The sequence below is a fragment of the Fukomys damarensis genome, unplaced genomic scaffold, assembly GCF_012274545.1.
Source record: "Fukomys damarensis isolate Sample0158 unplaced genomic scaffold, DMR_v1.0_HiC HiC_scaffold_22, whole genome shotgun sequence".
NCBI lineage: Eukaryota > Metazoa > Chordata > Mammalia > Rodentia > Bathyergidae > Fukomys > Fukomys damarensis.
Genome location: NW_022900934.1, coordinates 24278126 through 24297390, shown reverse-complemented (window position 1 = coordinate 24297390; position 19265 = coordinate 24278126). Strand labels below are relative to the sequence as shown.

The following is a 19265-nucleotide window of genomic DNA, read 5'->3' as shown; positions in this document are numbered from 1 at the left end:
GTTTTTTTTTTTTTTTTTTTTTTTTGCGGTGGGGGGACGGGTGGTGTTATCAGGGATGGAACTCCAGACCTTGAGCTTGTAAGGCAGGCACAGCACCACTGAGCTAGATCCCTGGACTGCCTCAGTCTTCTAGTATTCTGAGATTACAAGTGTGTGCCACCATGCCTGGCTTTTTGTTGATTTTGTTTCCAAGTTTTTCTTTGTTTTCCTTTGGTATCACTTCTCATGATGGAAGTTTCTCATATTGCCTACTAATACTATCATGCTTGAGAGTAGGAGGCTGAAAATCTGATTGATAGTACTGAATATGTGTATCTTACATTTAGTTTGCATATGTCCCGTTAATTTCCCTCTAGCCTTTAGCCATGCCTAGTATCTTTTTTCGAGAGATGCTCTATTTTACCTTTTCTAGAAGAAAAAAAAAAATTGAGCCTTCTGCTGTGAAAATAGGGGAGTTGGACTTCTTAAGCAGCTTTCAGCCAATCCTGCAGTTCCTATAAACCACCTTGGTTCTTTGCTTTTCACTATACCAACATAGGAGTCAGCTTTTTTGGGTGTGCTGTCATTAGCATTGGTCCATCTGCTTTCAGGCTTGTCCCTTGCACCTTGTCCCTATACACCTTCACCCTTATACATTTCTTTTTCCTAGTGTTTTTTGTTTTTATTTGGGGTGAGGAGGAGGAGGAGAAAGAAGGGTGTGCAGGAGCTGAGATCAGGCGACATTTTCTTTTTCCTCCAACCAGAAGTACTGTCACTGTACAGCAGGCTTACCTGCAGGGCACATCTTGCATTTGTAACAGTGTCCAGGACTGTTGTGTTCATTTGGACAAATCGCGTACCGGCCTCACTGAGCAAGTCTGACTGTGTTTCTAAGGGGACTAGGCAGAGATGGCCGTGTGGCTCCAACTGGCTGCCAGTGGAAGCAGGGAGGACAGAGGACTCATCACAGGGACAGTGACCAGATGCTTGCAGGGGGAGGAGGAGAGAGCGATGAGTGACTTGGGCAGGCCAGTGCTGGAGACTCCAAGTGGGCCGCCCTTCAAGAAGGGGTGGAGAAGTAAAGGCTGCTGGATGAAGAAAAGCCGAGGGACTGGAAAGTATGGGTGGAGGAGAGAGAGAGAGACAGAGAGAGAGAGAGAGAGAGAGAGAGAGAGACAGACAGAGAGAGAGAGAGGTGCCAAGTGCTACAGATGAAGCAGGAAAGCATCTTTTGGTAAAACTGCCCTGTCTGGATACCACTGGGACTGCTCGGCGCTGCGGACTGGGGGCTCGGAGTGACCCCCTTTCCTTGCAGACACAGAGAAAAAAGCTGCTTCAGGGTCCGAAGGTGCTTCCTTGCTCAGGTTCCACACTAGACACAACTCAGAGCCCAAGCAGCTGTCACACCATTGGTGAGAAAGGCAGACTGTGGGCATAGCCGAACCCCTGCACGCACAGCAGGCTCTCAAAGCCACGCCAGCAGGACAGATAGCGGCCCCCACAGGCAGGTGATGGGCTAGGGACTCTAAAAGCGGTTAAGGAACCACAAGTTCCACACTTTTCTTGGAATGATGGAGTGAGAATGTCTTCCTTGTTTTGGACTTCAGAACCAGCCCAGAGCCCAGTGGCTCACAGCAGCCTTTTGCAAGGCAGCTCTGTAGACTCAGGCTATCTTTTGGGGGGGTTTGCTAGGCTTCTCTAAAACTGTAGGCCCCCAAACCCGACCAGGACAGCTCCCCATGACCCTGCTTTAGGAACCACATGCTTTGCTGTAGCCACAGCCAAATGGATGTCCAAGAGTTCCCGCCACTGTGATTTAGTGATGAGCTGGGCGGGACACCGCAGGCTCTGGAAAGAGGAAGAAAGGAAAGTGACGGGTCAGGGAAGGCCTAGGAGAGACTGAGGCAGCAGTGGCCCCCAGAGTACAGGGTGCAGGGCCCTGAAGCAAAGCATGCCGATGGCGCCTGTGGTGTGTCTGTCGTTCCATCCTGGCCAATCTGGGAAATGACAGGGACTGTACTTCCACAACCTGGCACCCCATACATTTCTTTTGACTGGGTGGTCATCTGTATTCTTCGTAAGATCTTTGATATTAAACTATTAAACAACAACAACAACAACAACAACAAACGATTAAACAGCTATTCCTTGAGTTATATGAGCTATCTTAGCAAATGATGAACCTGCCATATAGTTGGTTAGTCTGAAGTCCCAGAGACTTAAACTTGAGATTGGTTTCTGAAGTGGGGACAGTCTTGTGGGAAGGCATGAGTCCACAGTCTGTGGGATCTGTGTCTTAACTCCAGGTATATAGTATCAGAATTTATTTGGATTGTAAGACACTCAGCTGTTGTCTAAGAATTGGGTTTTGTGTGTGTGTGTGTGTGTGTGTGTGTGTGTGTGCGTGCGTGCCTGGGGGCAAACAAAACCCTACATTTGGTATCAAAACTGATGTATTCTATGTTTAGGGTATAGTAAGAGAGAAGAGTTGGTTGATCTTTCCTATTATACATACCTTCCCTCAATACCTGGCAGCTACTGCTTACTTTCTGTTTCTGAGTTTGAATGTTTTAGATACCTTACATAAATTAAATCATGTAATATTGTTGCTGTGATGGCTTATTTCACTTAGCAAAATGTTCTTAAGGTTCACATTGTTGCGGATGACAAGATTTCCTTTTTGTGGGTGAATAATATTCCATTTTGTGTATACTACATTTTCTTAATCCATTCACCTGTGAGTGTTCTTGAAATCATTACATTTCAGTCATTAGTAAGGTACTTACAAGGGGTGGTAGAAAACTGTGTTTCAATAAAAATTATTACAGTAAAATAACTTTGACATTAATCCTTTTCAAGATGTTCCCCCCTCATTTCAAACATACTCATCCCATTCCACTTCTGAAACAGTTCTGGAAGTCTGCTTTCTGGAATGTCTTTATAAGGTATGGTTTAAAAAAAATACGGGCATGCTATTGTGGAATGCCATCCAGTGCAAAGGCAGGCTCATAGAAACATGATGTGTCCTCATCCACTATATTCACTGGTTCTGGCACCATTGGACTTGTGGCTCTTCTCCAAAGTCAAAATAAAAATATCTTGATTCAATTTAGGACATTGAGGCAACCAGGACAGTATGACTAAAGGCACTCACAGAAAAGAACTTGTAGAACTGCTTCCGAATGGTGAAATAAGTGTGTACCAAGAGTGGGGGGAATAGTTTGAAGATGATTAGTGGTAATGTGTCTTTTACTGCAATAAATCTTTAAAAATACCTTCACATTTGAGCTGGGCATTTAGCTTAGTGGTTCTGCGCCTGCCTTGCAAACATAAGGGCCCAAGTTCGATCTCCAGTACCCCCCCAAAAAATTCTCATTCATGATTTTTTAATCATATTTTAGTGACTATATTGCAGTTTGTTTTATGTTTTGAATATGTTATTTGTTAAACTGATTACCAATTGATAATTAGGTTGTTTCTTTTTCTTTTTTCTTTGCTATTATACAAATGATGATCTTTATCCTTTTCAAGAGTTAAAATAATTGGTTGTATAAAACTAGAATGTATAAGTACATAAATTATTTAAATTAATTACCCAATTTTTTTTTTTCCCGTCTTTTTTTTTTTTTTTTTTTTTTTTTGCGGAACACTCCACATTTGCAATACATTGGTTATCGCTAATTATCTGGAGAGAATCCTTGTTCCTGTTTTTTTTTGGTACTGGGGATTGAACTCAGGTCCTCGTGCTTGTGAGCGAGACAGGCAGCAGCACCACTGAGCTAAAGCCCCAGCCGAGAACCCTTGTTCTTAAAACTGTTTACACAGTACTCTTATTAATCCTTTCTGCATAAAAAGGAGTTTTTAAAAATACAGTAATTTATTTCTGTAGAGGATTTCAATTTATTTTTTGAAAATTTAAAATTAATTTTGTTTATTTTTTGTGATGCCAGGGATATATAACTCAGGGTCTGTCATGCTAGGCAAGCACTGTACAGCTATGCCACACTGCTAGCCCTGAAACTGTAAATAATTTTCAGGGAAGAGCCCATTTAGGGGATTGAACCCAGGGTGAGCTGCATCTCCATCCCTCTTTTTACTTTTGAGGGAATCTTGCTAAGTTGTTAAGTTGCCCAGGCCAGGCTTGAACTTGCCATCCTCCTTCCTCAGCCTCCCAGTGTGCTGGGATTACAGATGTGTGTCACTATGCTCAGCTATAATGAATATCAAGAATAAGTAATTGATACTGTACATGTACATATCAGTCATTAATTAAAATTGTACTTTTATTGTGCTAGCTTCAGCAACACATATACTAAAATTGTATTTTTATCATGCAGAAAATTAGCACCCAGATATTGGCCTTTTCTTATTGGCTTTTGTTTGTTGTGATGGCATAGTTCTGTGACCACAGGCTTTCAGGTATTGGGAGGGCCTGTTTTATACTTTGAATTATATAATATTTTGTGCTGCACAGTGATAAGGCTTTTATATCTAATTTCTCATATTCTAGGAGACTAGTGACTTTATGGCATATACTTTATTTAAAGTAAAAGTACTCTTTCAAAAAAAAAAGAGGACTCTTAGTGGATTGAGGTTATAGAACATCTGAAATGGTAATTTGTGAATGAACAAAGAAGGTAAAGGAAGATATATTTGCCACACTAAGGGAATGAGCTAATTAGTATAGTTGAGGCCAGTTTTAGCTTTGAGCATTTTCTTTTTCTTTTTTTTTTTTTCTTTTTTTTTGGTGTTTGGTACCGGGGACCTTGTGCTCGAGGCAGGTGGTGGAAACACTGAGCTAAATCTCCGGCCCAGCTCTGAGCACTTTCATGTGTAAGTCAAAGAATGAAATATGCTGGGCCAGGGATTTAGCTCATTGGCATCACCGCCTGCCTCGCTACTGCGAGGCCCTGAATTTGATCCCTGCTACCGCAAAAAAGAAAAGAAAAAAGAATGAAGCATGCTGAATTTTATAGTTTATCTCAGTGGAAATTATTGTTCCATTTTATTTTGGCAGATTTAGAAATATGAAAGTAGTTTTATATTTGAATTTTTTAAAAATTAGAGGCCTAGGGCCGGGGATTTAGCTCAGGGGTTCAGTGGCCTGCCTTGCAAGCACAAGGACCCGAATTCAATCCCCGGTACCCCCCCCAAAAGAATTAGAGGCCTAATTTTGTATAAAAACTCGTGACACTGTTTAGTTTCAAAATATTTTAATTTATTGTATGTACCTGTATACCTCTTACATAGTACTTGGCATATAGTAAGTGCTAAATAAATAGTTTGATTTTCATTTTTACCTTTTCATAAAGAAAACATTTACCAAACATCTTTCACATATATAATCATTTGGTCTTTATAGCCATCCTGTGAGAGAGAGGTGATGCTATCTATAAGGGTTAAATCATTCAAATAATATTGTATAGTACTTTAGCCAGGAATCAAATCAGGTGTTCCTTATTATTGTTTGTTTGTTAGTTTCCGGGGATTGAACTCAGGACTTCGGGCTTGCCAGTTAGGCACCACTGAGCCACATCCTCAGTGCCCATGTGTTCTTTATAATAAAAATCTTTGTTATATGAATCATTTAGTTTCCACATGGGAATTAGTTTTTTCATCATTAAAGACTGAAGAGGTTGGGTGTTAGAGTAGTATAATTCATTAGCCATTTCTTTGTTGATTTCACCGAACCAATATTTAAACATTTATCTTGTGTCAGGCACTGTTTTGGGCTCCTCAGTTTCATCGGGGAACATAGATTCCTGCCCACTTGGTATGTTCTATTTGTATATTCTAGTCTGTGGAGACAAGACTAAGAAGCATATTTATCAAGTAAATTACTTATATGTCAGGAAAATATATACCTACAGAAGAAAAAAATGATCAGAGTAGGTGGAGCAGATTTTAATATTGTCAAGAGACCAAAATAAAGGTTGTAAGACTAGAACATGCTGACATAATTGATAAACAGAGCAGAGATGCCAGAGGAGATGAAATAAGATCAAGCAGAGCAAAGGAAGCACACACGTAGGATCGTGGTAAGTCAGTGTAAGAATTTAGACTTTAATCTGACTAAAACGAGCCTTGCAAGGTCTTCAAAATTTCTATTATAGCTGTGTGGTGACTAGATGCTGAGTCTAAACAAGGGTAGAAACAAGGTGACATATTAGGTTATTCACTAATCTAGGAGAGAGACAGAATCTAAAAGATTGCAGTCAGCAAGACAAACATGTCCATTATCACTATCCTGTTTAACACAGTCCTTCAAACATTAGCCAAGCAGTCAGGCAAGAGAAAGAAATAAAAGGGACGGGCCACAGATTTACCTCAGTGGTTCCACCATGTGCCTCACAAACACAGGGTGTCCCGAGTTTGATCCTTTGTACAAAAAAAAAAAAAATGGAAAAAAGAGATATAAGGAAGAAGTCAAAGTATCATTATTCACAGATGATATGATCCTCTACTTAAAAGACCCCAAAAATTCCACTAAAAGATTCCTAGAATTAATAACCAAATTCAGAAATATAACTGGACACAAAATCAACATACAGTAGGGCCAGGGATTTGGCTCAGTGGTTCCGCTGCCTGCCTCACAAGCAAAAGGACCTCAGTTCGATCCCCGGTACTCACCCCCACAAATAAATAAATTTAAAAGATCAGCATACAGTAACAAATAATATTCCTATATACTAATAATGAACTCCCTGAGGGTCAGGGATTTAGCTCAGTAGTATTGTGCCTGCCTCGCAAGCACACTGTTGTGAGTTCAAACCCCAGTACCAAAAAGAGAGTATAAAAACAGTATCATTCACAGTAGCATTAAGACAAATCACACACTTGGGAATTAAGCTAACTAAGGAAGCGAAAGCCCTCTAAAGTGAAAACTACATCATTCTGAAAAAGAGGATTGAAGAGGACAATCAGAAAATGGAAAGATACCTCATGTTCCTCGATAGGCAGAGCCAATGTAGTCAAATGGTTATACAGTAAAACATTGAATTACTAGTAACTTGTTCTGCAAGTGTTCCACGAGATAAGCAAACATTTCTAATAAATTTTAACTCGATGAATGAGTGATGCCTTGCTGTATGAGTAGTACATATGCTGAATGTCACATAACGACTGAGCTAATGTGTATCCTCCTCTTCTCCCCTCCCCTTCCCTCTCCTTTCCATCCTTCACTTCAAATCAGATTAGGAAGATGTGAAAAATATGGGAAGCAGTGCAAAATACAGTAGAAAGTAACACCCTAATAAGGCAGTAGCAGTGTAAGCAATTAATCTATTTAATGACAGTGTGTTGCATTTCCATGAAATTCTCAAAAAGAGGCAAAAGCATTTGTCAGTGGATAAGTCCCTTGTTAAAGTTGTCAGAAAAGTAAGATTCCACTGAGCAAATAGCAGTGATTCTGTTAGTGACAGTGGAAGTCATCCTACGTACGCTATGACCCCTCCTCTCTTATCTCTCACGCCAACCATGAAGGTTTTCAAAGGTTAATTTATTTTTCTTTATATTGTATTATGTTACAGTATTATATATATATAAATATATATATATATTTTTGGTACCAGGGATCAAACTCAGGTCCTTGCACTTGTGAGGCAGACAGCACCACTGAGCTAAATCCCTAGCCCTATGATTATTTATTACATGAATATTTTTGGTTTGTGGAACAAATCATGAGTTGCCATTATTTCTGACGGGAAATTTGCTTTGATATACAAGTGCTTTGGATTACAAGCATGCTTCCCGAATGAATTATGCTTGCAAACCAAGGTTTTACTGTACTTCCGAAACTGATGGATAGATTTAATGCAATTCCAATCAGAATACCAGCAGTATTCCTTACAGGTCTAGAGAAAGCAATCCAAAAATTCATATGGAACCACAAGAGACCCAGAATAGCAAAAGTGATTCTGTGTAACAGTAGCAAAGCAGGAAGCATCACAATCCCAGATTTGAAACTATATTATAAAGCTACGGTAATAAAAACAGTGTGCTACTGACACAAAAACAGAAATGTGGATCGGTGGAACAGAGTAGAGGAAGGAGTAACAACCCCAGACATATTCAGCTATCTCATCTTTGGCAAAGTGGCCAAAAATATACACTGGAGGAATGATAGCCTCTTTAATAAATAGTATTGGGAAAATGGGACATCCATATGCAGATAACTGAGTCTAGACACTTTAAAATCAAACTAGATGAAAGGTCTAAATGTTAAAAGAACACAATTTGCTGGAAGATAAAATATGTAAAAGTTTTGAAGACATAGGCATAGGCAAGGACTTTCTGAACAGAACCCCAGTGGCATAAGGAGCTATTGATAATCAACAGTAAGAAACTATTGATAATCAATAGATGGAATCATACCATATTAAAAACTTTCTGTACATCAAAGGAAACAGCAGTGAAGAGACAACCTACAGAATGGTAAAAAAATTTTGCCAGCTATTGCTTAGGACTAACATCCAGAATACAGTATATAATCCCAGAAAAATTGGACCCCCTCAAAATAAAAGACCCAGTCAAAAAAATGGGCAGTTGAAGTGGACTTCTCACAAATACACTTCTCACTAGTATAAATGGCCACTGAATATGTGAAAAAATGGTCAAGGGCCAGGGATTTAGCTCAGTGGTGTTGCTGCCTGCTTCACAAGCTCAAGGTCCCAAGTTTGATCCCCGGTGCTGCCAAAAGAAAAAAAAAGTTCAACCTCACCAGATATTAGAGAGTACAAATTAAAATAATACTAAGATGCAATCTTACCCAGAAAAAATGGCTATCATCGAGAAATCAAATAACAAAAAGTGTTGGCAAGGGTGCAGGGGGGAAAGGAACCATTTTACGTTACTGATGGGAATGTAAACTATTACAACCAGTATAGAGATCAATATGGAGATTCCTGAAAAAACTAAAACTAGAAATTTCATTTGACCTAGCTATTCTCCTTCTAGATATCTTCCTCAAAGAGTTAAAGACATATTACATGATACATGCATACTTTATAGGAGTACAACTTATAATAGCTAAACCTTAGAAACAGCCTATATATCTACAACAGATGAGTAAAGAAAATATTGCATTTATACATAGCAGGATACTGCTGTGCCCTAAAGAAGGATAAATGAGTCATTTGTAGATAATTGGATGTACTTCAAGACCATACTATGAAGTCAGACACACAAGTTTAAATATCATAATGGTTTTTCTTATATGAGAATCCCAAAATATAAAGCATAAAACAAAAGATAATAGGAAGTAGAGATATACTTTTCAAATAGGAGGGGAAGCAAAATGAGTGAGGGTGAAGGGAAGGAATGGAAAAAGGGTAATGAGAATTGAAAAAAATGAAAATAGAGCTTTTGCAAATGGAAAGAGGGACAAGAGTTGGAGGGAGAATAGAGGGGTGGGCAGGGAAGTGGGCCAAAAAAAAAATCAAGATGTGTTAAGTATGTGTACAAAACTCTCCATAGTAAATGTAATCATTATGTACTTCAAACATATAATTAAAAAGTAAAAAGTGAAAAAAAAAACGATAGCTGTTAGAGGTAGCAGTGCAGGTGGAATTGTACGTGGTTGGATTCTACATGTATTTTTGTAAATAGAGAATTTGCTGACAGCTTGGAAGAGAAATGTAAAATAAAGGAGTCAAGAATGACTCCAGGGTGTTTTGTTTTGTTTTGTTTTTTTCAATTTGAGCATCTGGAAGGATGGAGTTGACAACCATTACACAAGAATGCTTGTAGAAAGAAGTTTGTAGGGAAGATGAGAAGTTCAGTTTTGTATATGTTAAGTATGGGGGTGTCTTTTAGATACCCAAGTGGAGTTGTTTTGATTTTAGGATAAGGTTTTGGGTGGAAATAATAAAGTTGATTAGGACATATTTTTACAAAGATGATATTTAAAAACCATTAAGGGGCTGGAGATTTAGCTCAGAGGTTCCATTACCTGCCTTGCAAGTGCAAGGTCCCAAGTTTGATCCCATGTACCAAAAACAAAAACAAAAAAACCATTAAGACCCAATAAGTAGTGTTCTCAAGGGAATGAGTGTAGACAGATAAAAGAAGAAACAACCAAGAACAGCCCTAGGAAATAATCATATTAAAGAAGAGGGCCAGGGATTTAGCTCAGTGGTTCTGCTGCCTGCCTTGCAAGCACAAGGTCTGGAATTTGTTACCTGGTACAAAAAAAAAAAAAAAAGTAGAAGAAAAGGAATCTTCAAAGACTATGAAAGGAAGGAACAATCAGTGAGGTAGGACGTAAACCTAGAAGATGTGTCTTGGGAGCTTCAAATAAGAAAGTAAACCACAGAGGAGCAAATGGTCAATTGAAGAGTTTGCCGATGGGTAGGACAAATACTAGAATTTAAAATGATTAGCAGTGTGTAGGCCATTGGTTACTATGGAGCCTTCAGTAGGAAATGGCCAGGTAAGAACTGTTTATATAAAATAACTGCCCTTGATAGGTCGCCATTTTGGTTAGCTACCGCCATTTTATACCTTAAATTTCCATTTCCTACATCACGCATCATTGGTCAGTAAGAGAAAGCGATGCGTGAGCAAGGCTTGTCTATATAAGGAATGGATCCCAAATAATGATCCCTGAGTGGCTGCCCATGCAGCTGATGCAATTCCCGCTTACACCAGCCACCCACTATATAACCAAGCCTCTTCCACCCAGCTCTCTCTCTCCTTCCTCCTTCTCGGAGTAGGCCGCTGTGCTGCCGTGGCTCTACAATAAATCTCTCCTACAAGCTCTGTTGGTGTGTGAAGTGATCTTTGGCAGGCTCCGGTTTCTTTCAGTTTACACATATTTTATTTTAACCCACCCCTCTTCCCCCCAGCTCTCTCTCTCCTTCCTCCTTCTCGGAGTAGGCCGCTGTGCTGCCGTGGCTCTACAATAAATCTCTCCTACAAGCTCTGTTGGTGTGTGAAGTGATCTTTGGCAGGCTCCGGTTTCTTTCAGTTTACACATATTTTATTTTATTTTCATTGAGTTTATTGGTACTTTTTAAGTATACGGTACAGTTACATTCATCATTGGGATCTTGTACCTTTACATGACAGGTCTTGGTTCTCATTTTTCCCGTTACCCCTGCCCTCCCTTAAACCCCCTCCATCTCCCCTATTTACAAAGAGACTTTGTTTCCATTTTTTCCTTTTCTCATATTTTTTCTTTTCCCTTATTTCCTTTCCCCTACCCTTCCCACTTCCCCTACACTTTTAGCCCTTATCTTCCTATTTCATATTATCAATTATACAATTTGGATCTTATTTTACACTTTTAGTTTTTCACACCAGAGAAACTATTCAGTATGTTTACACTTGTTTTAAATGGAAATTTTTGATTCATAAAGTATCTTCTTTCCCATGTTCAGGTTTGCTGTCCTACTGGTGGTACGTCTGACAGTGGGTCACAACTTGGTACAGTGGGTAGCCTGATCATGAAATCACAACTTCAGATCACTGGTAAGTTTTAAAAAGATCTACCCACTACTTTACTCCTCCCATGCCCAAGATTAAAAAATAATCTTAAGAGAACAAAAGCTGTAATGGCTGTTACTTCTCAGGTGCTGAATTAATGTTTGCTGAATGAATAAATGAGCAAAATGTGTGGATATATAAAAATTTTTTAAAATTTCAGAGTATTCTTGGATATTTTTGCAGGTTAAAACAAAAAATCATTAAACATGCCGGGTGTGGTGGTGCACGCCTCTAATCCCAGCACTCAGGTGGCTGAGGCAGGAGGATCAGCCACAAGTTTAAGGCCAGCCTGGACTACATAGTAAGTTCAAGCCCAGCCTGGACCGCATAGCAAGAGCTTGTCTCAAAAAAACAAAACAAGAAAAAAGATCATTAAACATAAGCACCTGGTCAATTGCTGTTTTTTCGTATTAATACTTTTATTGAGGTCTGATTCACATCTGTACACTTTATCCATTAAGAATCAGTGTTAGTACATAAACAGTTATGTGTGCATTATGACAGTTAATTTTAGAACATTTTCATCACTCCCCACTTTCCCCAGCAACCCACAGGCCTGCACAATGACTTATCTACTTTTTGTCTATAGATTTACCTATTCTGAATATAAATGAAATCATACAATGTGTGTCTTCTTTCACTTAGCATAACGTTCTTAAGGTTGGTGGATCCATGTTTTAGCATGTATCAGTACTTCATCCCTTTTTATTTTCAAATAACACTTCATTGTATGAATATACCACATTTTATTCAATAGGTGATAGATATTTGGGTTGGTTTTACTTATGGGTATTGTGAATAAAGCTCTGAAAATAATGCTATGAACATTTGTGCATGTTTTTGTGAGAATGTTTTTACTTCATTTGGATATTTATCTAGGAATGGAATTGCTGGGTTATACAGTATTCATGTTGAGCCTTTTGAGGAATTCCAATTTATTTTTCGGAGCAGCTGTACTGTTTTGCATCTCCCCCAGCATTATATGAGGATTCCAATTTCTCTACCTCCTTGCTAATGTCTTTTACCTGTCTTTTTGGTTATGGCCTTCTTTTTTTTGAGACAGGGTCTCACTATGTAGTTGAGACTGACCTGGAACTCACTATGTAGTCCAGGTTAGTCTCGAACTCACAGCGATCCTCCTGCCTTAGCCTCCTGAGTGCTAGGATTACAGGCTTGCACCATCATGCCCAGCTGGTTATGGCCATCTTAATGGGTGTGAGGTAATGGCTTTCTGTGATTTTGACTTGCATTTCTCGGATGGCTAATGATGTTGAACATTTTCTTTTTTCTTTTTTTTAATTGAGTTTATTGGTACATGTTAGGTATACAGTACAGTTACATTCATTATTGGGATCTTGTACCTTTACATGACAGGTCTTGGTTCTCATTTTTTCCCCTTGTCTCTGCCCTCCCTTCACCCCCTTCTCCTTCCCCATTTATAAACATTTTATTTCCATTTTTTCATTTTGTCCTATTTTTTTCTTTTCCCTTATTACCTTTCCCCAGCCCTTCCCACTTTCCCTACACCTTTAGCCCTTTTCTTCCTATTTCACATTGTCAATTATCTCATTAAGATCTTATGTACTATTAAAGTTTTTCACACCAGAGAAACTATTCGGTATTTACACACGTGTGACTTAATTATTTCGCTTAGGAGTAAACATTTTCATGTACTTGCTGGGTATTTGTATATCCTTTTTGGAGAAGTAAATGCAAATTGTTTGCTTGCTAATATTAATGTTTCTTTCTTCGTTTATCCTTATAACGATAAATTGCACCACTTTCAAACTAATAATCTTAATGGGCCATCTGATATGTTGCATCCTTGCTCAAAAAACTTCAGTGCTTCTTTTGACTATGGGACAGAATTTTTTATCCTCAGCTCAGACCTTTCATAGTTTGCCTCTATATGATCTCTTTGGAGCTCTTTATATGTTATAATATTCACCAGGGTGAGTCACTAGATTTTCTTCAGACATGCATGTACCTGTATCTCTATCACACAACAAAACTCTAGTCTCTTTCCCTTTAATGTAACAGTATTTATTGTCGAAAAATGTTCATCCTCTGCATATTATTTTAGTTTGTACTATACCTGATTTATACTTTCTTCTTTTGGAAAGTGAATAAATTAGACCATAGACCATAATAATTACTGTCTTTTTCAAAACCTAAAGGTGATTGAGTTAAATAAAAGTAGTACTGCGTAAGAGCATCTTAGAATGTTTTTTTTTTTTAGGATTTGTTCCCTAATTCCAGTCACTTTCTTCACCAGTACTTGATTCTCAAAGACATTATTATTTCCTTCTAAAATCAGATTGCTTTCCTCTTCCCCTTCCATGCACTAGCCTGGTTTAAGTTGGACTAGGATTCTTACAGCTTTGGGGGAAACAAAGAAGAGAGCTTAATATTGAAGTCTTTGATTGGAATGGCCTTTTAAAACTTTTTTCTTTTCAGATTATATAAGTAATACATATAGTTCTTTTAAAATCAATAAAATAATAAAATGATAAATTATCATTTTTCAAAGCAACCATTGCTCATAGTTTGGTTTTATCCCCTTTGATAGACAGCTGTGGACCACAAAGTTGTAATCCTTAATCACCTTAACTTTGTCCAAAACTTCTGAGAATATTGAAGTATGGGAGAAAAAACAATAAAAACAAACTATGAATAATGGGTAAAAGTATATATGTAGCAAATGTATCCTTAGATGTTGTGTTAGCTCTCCACTGCTGTAAAAAAAAAAAAAACCCAAAACCCCAAACCCTATAATCAGCTTTTCCCCAGGCACTTGGAATTGAACCTGGGTCCTTGTTTATGCTAGGCAGGTACTCTGCCACTCAGCTGTGTCCCCAGCTCTTTTTATTTCAAGACAACAGCTTTGCTAAATTGCCCAGCTGCCCTTGAACTTCCCGTCCTCTTTCTTCAGTAGCTGAAGTAGTTGGGATTACAGGCATGTACCATCGTACCCTGTGAAATAATAAATGTATAAAAAGAAATGGGTCATTTTGGTTTATACTTTTAGAGGTTCCAGTCCATTCCAAGACTCACTGCAATTTTAGGCTGTGGTGGGGGCAGCACTTCATGCCAAGACCAGGTCACACATCTAAGCTGCTTACCTCATGGCTGTGTTGTTAAAGAAAGATGAAGAGGCCGTGTCTTAGACTGTTTCATTCAAGGGCGCTTCTCTATGATTAAAAGATACTCCAATAGGCTTTACCTCCTAAAGTTTCTGCCACCTCCTACTAGTGTTAATCTAGGGCTTAAATTAAGCCTTTCACATCTGGGTGTTTGGGGAAATTTAGGATCTAAACTATAACTGGTAGGAAGCAAGTTGAGAGCGTAGATGAGTGATGGCGAGACCAAGTGCCCAAACTGGGACCAAAAATCTACTTATTTATGGCAAAGTGACAACACTGCAACTAAGCTTGAATACTGAGGTTTTAGTTTCAAAAAAACAACTCATACATTAAAAGCACAATAATAGAACTTTCAATGATAGTGACACATGTCATAGGTTTGCTACCACTAGCATAGGTAAAACACAATAAAGTGTCAAGTTGAGTGCAATCAAGTGCCCATTGTAATTCATAAAGTTTACCTCTTAATTTTGATGCCAGAAACCTCAGAACTTTTTCATATAAAGTTACTGATTTTATATTTTTAATTATGTTAGTGGATATTTATATTAACGTATTTGTTCTTTTTGTTTTGTTTTGTTTTTTTGTATCGGGGACTGAACTCAGGGCCTTCCTTGCACTTGTGAAGTAGGCACAGTGCCACTGAGTTAAATCCCTGGCCTGTGTGTTTGTTGTTAAAGTAACCTGCTTCAGCATCTTTCTAGAACTAAGGGATAAATGTGCAAGTGTTAAAAAAAAACCAAAACACCAAAGTGCGTGGTAATTTCAAGAGAGGTGACAACTCTGATCAGGGAAAAGAGATTAATATTTAGGTAGAATTTCTGGGAAAGGAGTAGGTACTTGAAGCGTTGGTACTGTTGAGATAGAGTGAGGTAGAAAATGATCCTTTGGGGAGGAAATATGTACGACACTTCTGCTAATGTCCCTAAAAGCCAGTGCTGCAATAGAGGGAGCTGTGAGAATGACTGGGAATGGGTTAGCTCCTTCAGGTATCAGGGTTTAAGAGAGATTCATTGCTAAAGAAGATGAGAGGGAGATAATGATGATATGCACTGTGTATACACGCATTGAGACATCACATTGTTTAATTATGTATTGATTTTTAAAATATGTTGAAAAACAGTCTGGCAGGGTGTAGTTGCACATGCCTATAATCTCAGCACTCAGGAGGCTGAGGCAGGGGGATTGCCATGGGCTTGAGGCCAGCCTGGGTTATACAGTTGAGTTCCAGGTCAGTCTGTACTGCAAAGCAATACCCTGTCTTGAAAACAAAAACAAAAGCAGTATGAAGTCTAAAAAGCTACCAGAAACAGAGCTTTTGTTTCCTGTTAGGCCCATATGGCTCTTGTTCTAGATTTAATCAGTTTCAGAGATTCTTGAGAGTCCTTCAAATACGGTGGATATATGCATGATTGTTTGGGTTTTTGCTTTCAAAATGTATTAAAATTAGAGATTTTTCTATTTTTCTATGGCAATCCTACAAATTAATTTTGGCTCTGTATTAAGTGCTAGAATTTTATTTATTTTAAAGCAGGAAAGTTTTATTTTAGTTCACACGTACTGAAGTTTTATACCCTATGGTATGTTTTAATCAGAAATAAGCCCGGTCTCTTGACATACTTTTTGTTCTGGAAAAGACTTCCTACTTTCTTTTTCCACTTAAATGTCTCACAAGCATCTTAAGTTTTATACGTGCATTATTAAATTCTTAATTTCTGGTGTCCATGCCCCTCTCCTGACATTTTTCCTTTCGTAGATCTTCCATCTTGTTAAATAATAGCATCTTTCATCTAGTTTTTTGTGACAGAAGCCTGTGTTATCCTTACTTCTTTGTTTCCTCTTAGAAAACACTCATTTCTTTCCATGTTCTCCACCCTAGTCCAAAACACTGTCATTATGATGGGATAATTTCAGGAGCCATTTAACATTTACTTTTGTTTCCCTTTGAATTTATTCTTCCCACAGAAACAAGTGTTAATCTGATAATCACTGTACCTGTATATCCAAAATAGTATTTGATATGTATTATAAGCCTCCAGTAATTTGTTGAATAGTGCCCTCTTAAAATTCTTCAGTGTTTCTTTATATCTACTTCTCCAGCCTTATCTCTTACAACTTTTATCCCTTTGGGAGTTTTGTTTGTTTGTTTGAGGCAGAGGCTCACTATGTAGTTCAGGCAGGCCTTGAACTCACGGCCCATCCTCTTGCCTCAGCTTCCCAAGTGCTGGGATTCCAGGTGTGTGCCACCACAGCTGGCTTCCTTTGGAAGTTTTTTTGATGGTACCTAATACTTTAAAATCTTTTATGTGTGTGTGTGTGTGTGTGTATAGCAAAATTTATTTTGCCATTAGAAAGATGAGTGGTTGCAAAGAAAAAAACACTTTGAACATATTACAGTGATTTGAAAACAAAAACAAAAACTTCATGTTTGAGCCAAATAGTTTGTCTGGCTTCTATACTTTTTTAGATAAGTCTGCTAGTTTATTCTAAAAAATCAAAAGCACTCTATAATTAAAATAAACAGAAAATTTAGTGCCATCAACCCTTATTTTTAAAATACTAAATATTTCAAATAACGATGGATATCTAATTTACAAAATATGCATTTACTGTAGGAACAGTCACTTTACAGATGACTTGAATGCTACACAGATACATAGGCATAAAAGGACGTACATAAGTGTAAAAGGGCCAGGAGTGTTAATATGTGTGAAGTCAGATATTCAGAGTCACCATGTGGGAATGTTCCAGTTCCATCCCTACATTGTGATCCTATACATATATATATACATATATATTTTTTTTTTCTCATTAAGCAAAAGGAAAATGACAGTTGTTATTTTTCCCCCATAAGTATATTGGTACATTTTAGGTGTACGTTATGATCACATTCATCCTTGGGATTTTGTACTCGTGCATGATAGATTTTGGTTCTTGTTTTTCCTGTTCCTCTTCCCTCCCTTTCACCACTCCCTATTTACAAAAGCTTTGTTACTGTTTTTCTTTTTTCATTTCTTTTCTTTCCCTACTTTCCTTTCCCCCTTTAGACTATATATTGAGCTTCTGGTGTACCTGCTATGTAAAAGTTTACATAACAGCCAATCAAATGCCCTTCTCTCCTCATTCCCTGCCTACTCTTCCCTCCTTCCTTCTTTTTTTCTCCCTTCCTCCCTCTTCCCCTTCCTTTTTCGTTTTGTTTTTTCTTTCTCTTTCTTCCTGTTCTCTCTCTTTTTCTTTCTTTTTCCTCCTTCCTGTCCCCCTCCCTCCCTCTTTTTGTCCTCCCTCTCATACTTTCTCCTTTCCCCTTCCAACTTTCCTTTTCTCTGTCTTTTTCCCTTTCCCAGTTTGTTTCAGACAAAATCTTGCTATGTATCCCAGGCTGGCCTTGAATTAATCCTCCTACCTCAGCCTCCCAAGTGCTAGGATTATAGACATGTACAACAATGCTCATCTCCAAGGCTTCTTAACCTCGATGGATACTGGCATTCTGTGAACTTTGCTGTAGGAATCATTATTAGGGTGGTAGTCTGCTTTGTTGGCTCTGATCTGTGGAGGAGCAATCAGTTGCCACCTGTGGGAATTGTAGGATGCTGTGCTAAATTCTATTATTGTATTATATCCTCCATCAATCCTTAGAAAAGGGTTTTTTATTGCAAAGATGACTAACGGGTGAAGGCTAAGGGGTCCACATCTAAAGACATGTAATGCAGGAAGCTCTCGCTTACATTATATGATACTTTGTAAAGATCTTACTTTGTAATTTTCTTTTTCCAGTGGCTTTCCAACACAATCAATTCGAAATTCCTTTTTAAAGAAAATGGGGCTGACGAAAGTTCATTTACCTTTTTTGTTTTGTCTTAAAATTTTATTTTGTAGGCTTATTTACTTTCAAAACATTTCATTTACTAGTTTTTGTTTGTTTGTTTTGGTTTTGTCTGTTTGAGACAAGGTCTCACTGTGTAGTCGAGACTGACCTGGAACTCGCTATGTAGTCCAGGTTGGTCTCGAACTCACAGCGATCCTTCTGCCTCAGCCTCCCAAGTACTGGGATTACAGGCGTGCGCCACCATGCCCAGCTCATTTACTAGTTTTGCTTGTGCTTGCTATACTTTTTCTTGGATATGCCCAAGACTCCTTTGCCTCTGTGTGGAATACACTCTTCTTTCTATCTCTAATCTCTATATGCCTGGCTCCTTGTCATTTATAGTTCCCTAAAAGTACTTCCTTACCTCAAATTTTTCCATGAAATAAAAGCAAAAATGCTTCTGAATTCATTCTACAAAGTCAGTGTTACTCAAATACTAAAATCAGATAAAGAATTCAACAAGAAAAACTACAGACCAGTATCCTTTATGAAGACAAATGCAGAAATCCTCAGGATTCTTGCAAACAGAATTCAGCAGCACATGAAAAAGATAATACAGTGACCAAGTTGGTTTCATCTCAGGGATACAAGAATGGTTCAACATGCATAAATGAATAAATATAATATATCAACTGGGCATGTAGCACAGACCTCTAATCTCATCACTCAGGCGGCTGAGGCAGGAGGATTACTGTGAGTTCAAGGCCAGTCTTAGCTTACATAGCGCCTTCGAGGACGCCTAAACTACTTGATGAGAACCTGTCTCATTCCTCCCTCAAAAAAAAAAAAAAAAA

At 38.3% G+C, this 19265-nt stretch overlaps 1 long non-coding RNA gene across 1 annotated transcript in view; it reads left to right on the top strand.

Moving 5' to 3' along the window:
• LOC104865068 overlaps window positions 1-19265 on the top strand; it is a 48088-nt gene that overhangs the window by 19427 nt on the left and 9396 nt on the right. Inside the window, exon 3 of the long non-coding RNA XR_781051.2 lies at window positions 11358-11448. This is a non-coding gene — a long non-coding RNA (uncharacterized LOC104865068). The remainder of the gene's footprint in view (window positions 1-11357; window positions 11449-19265) is intronic.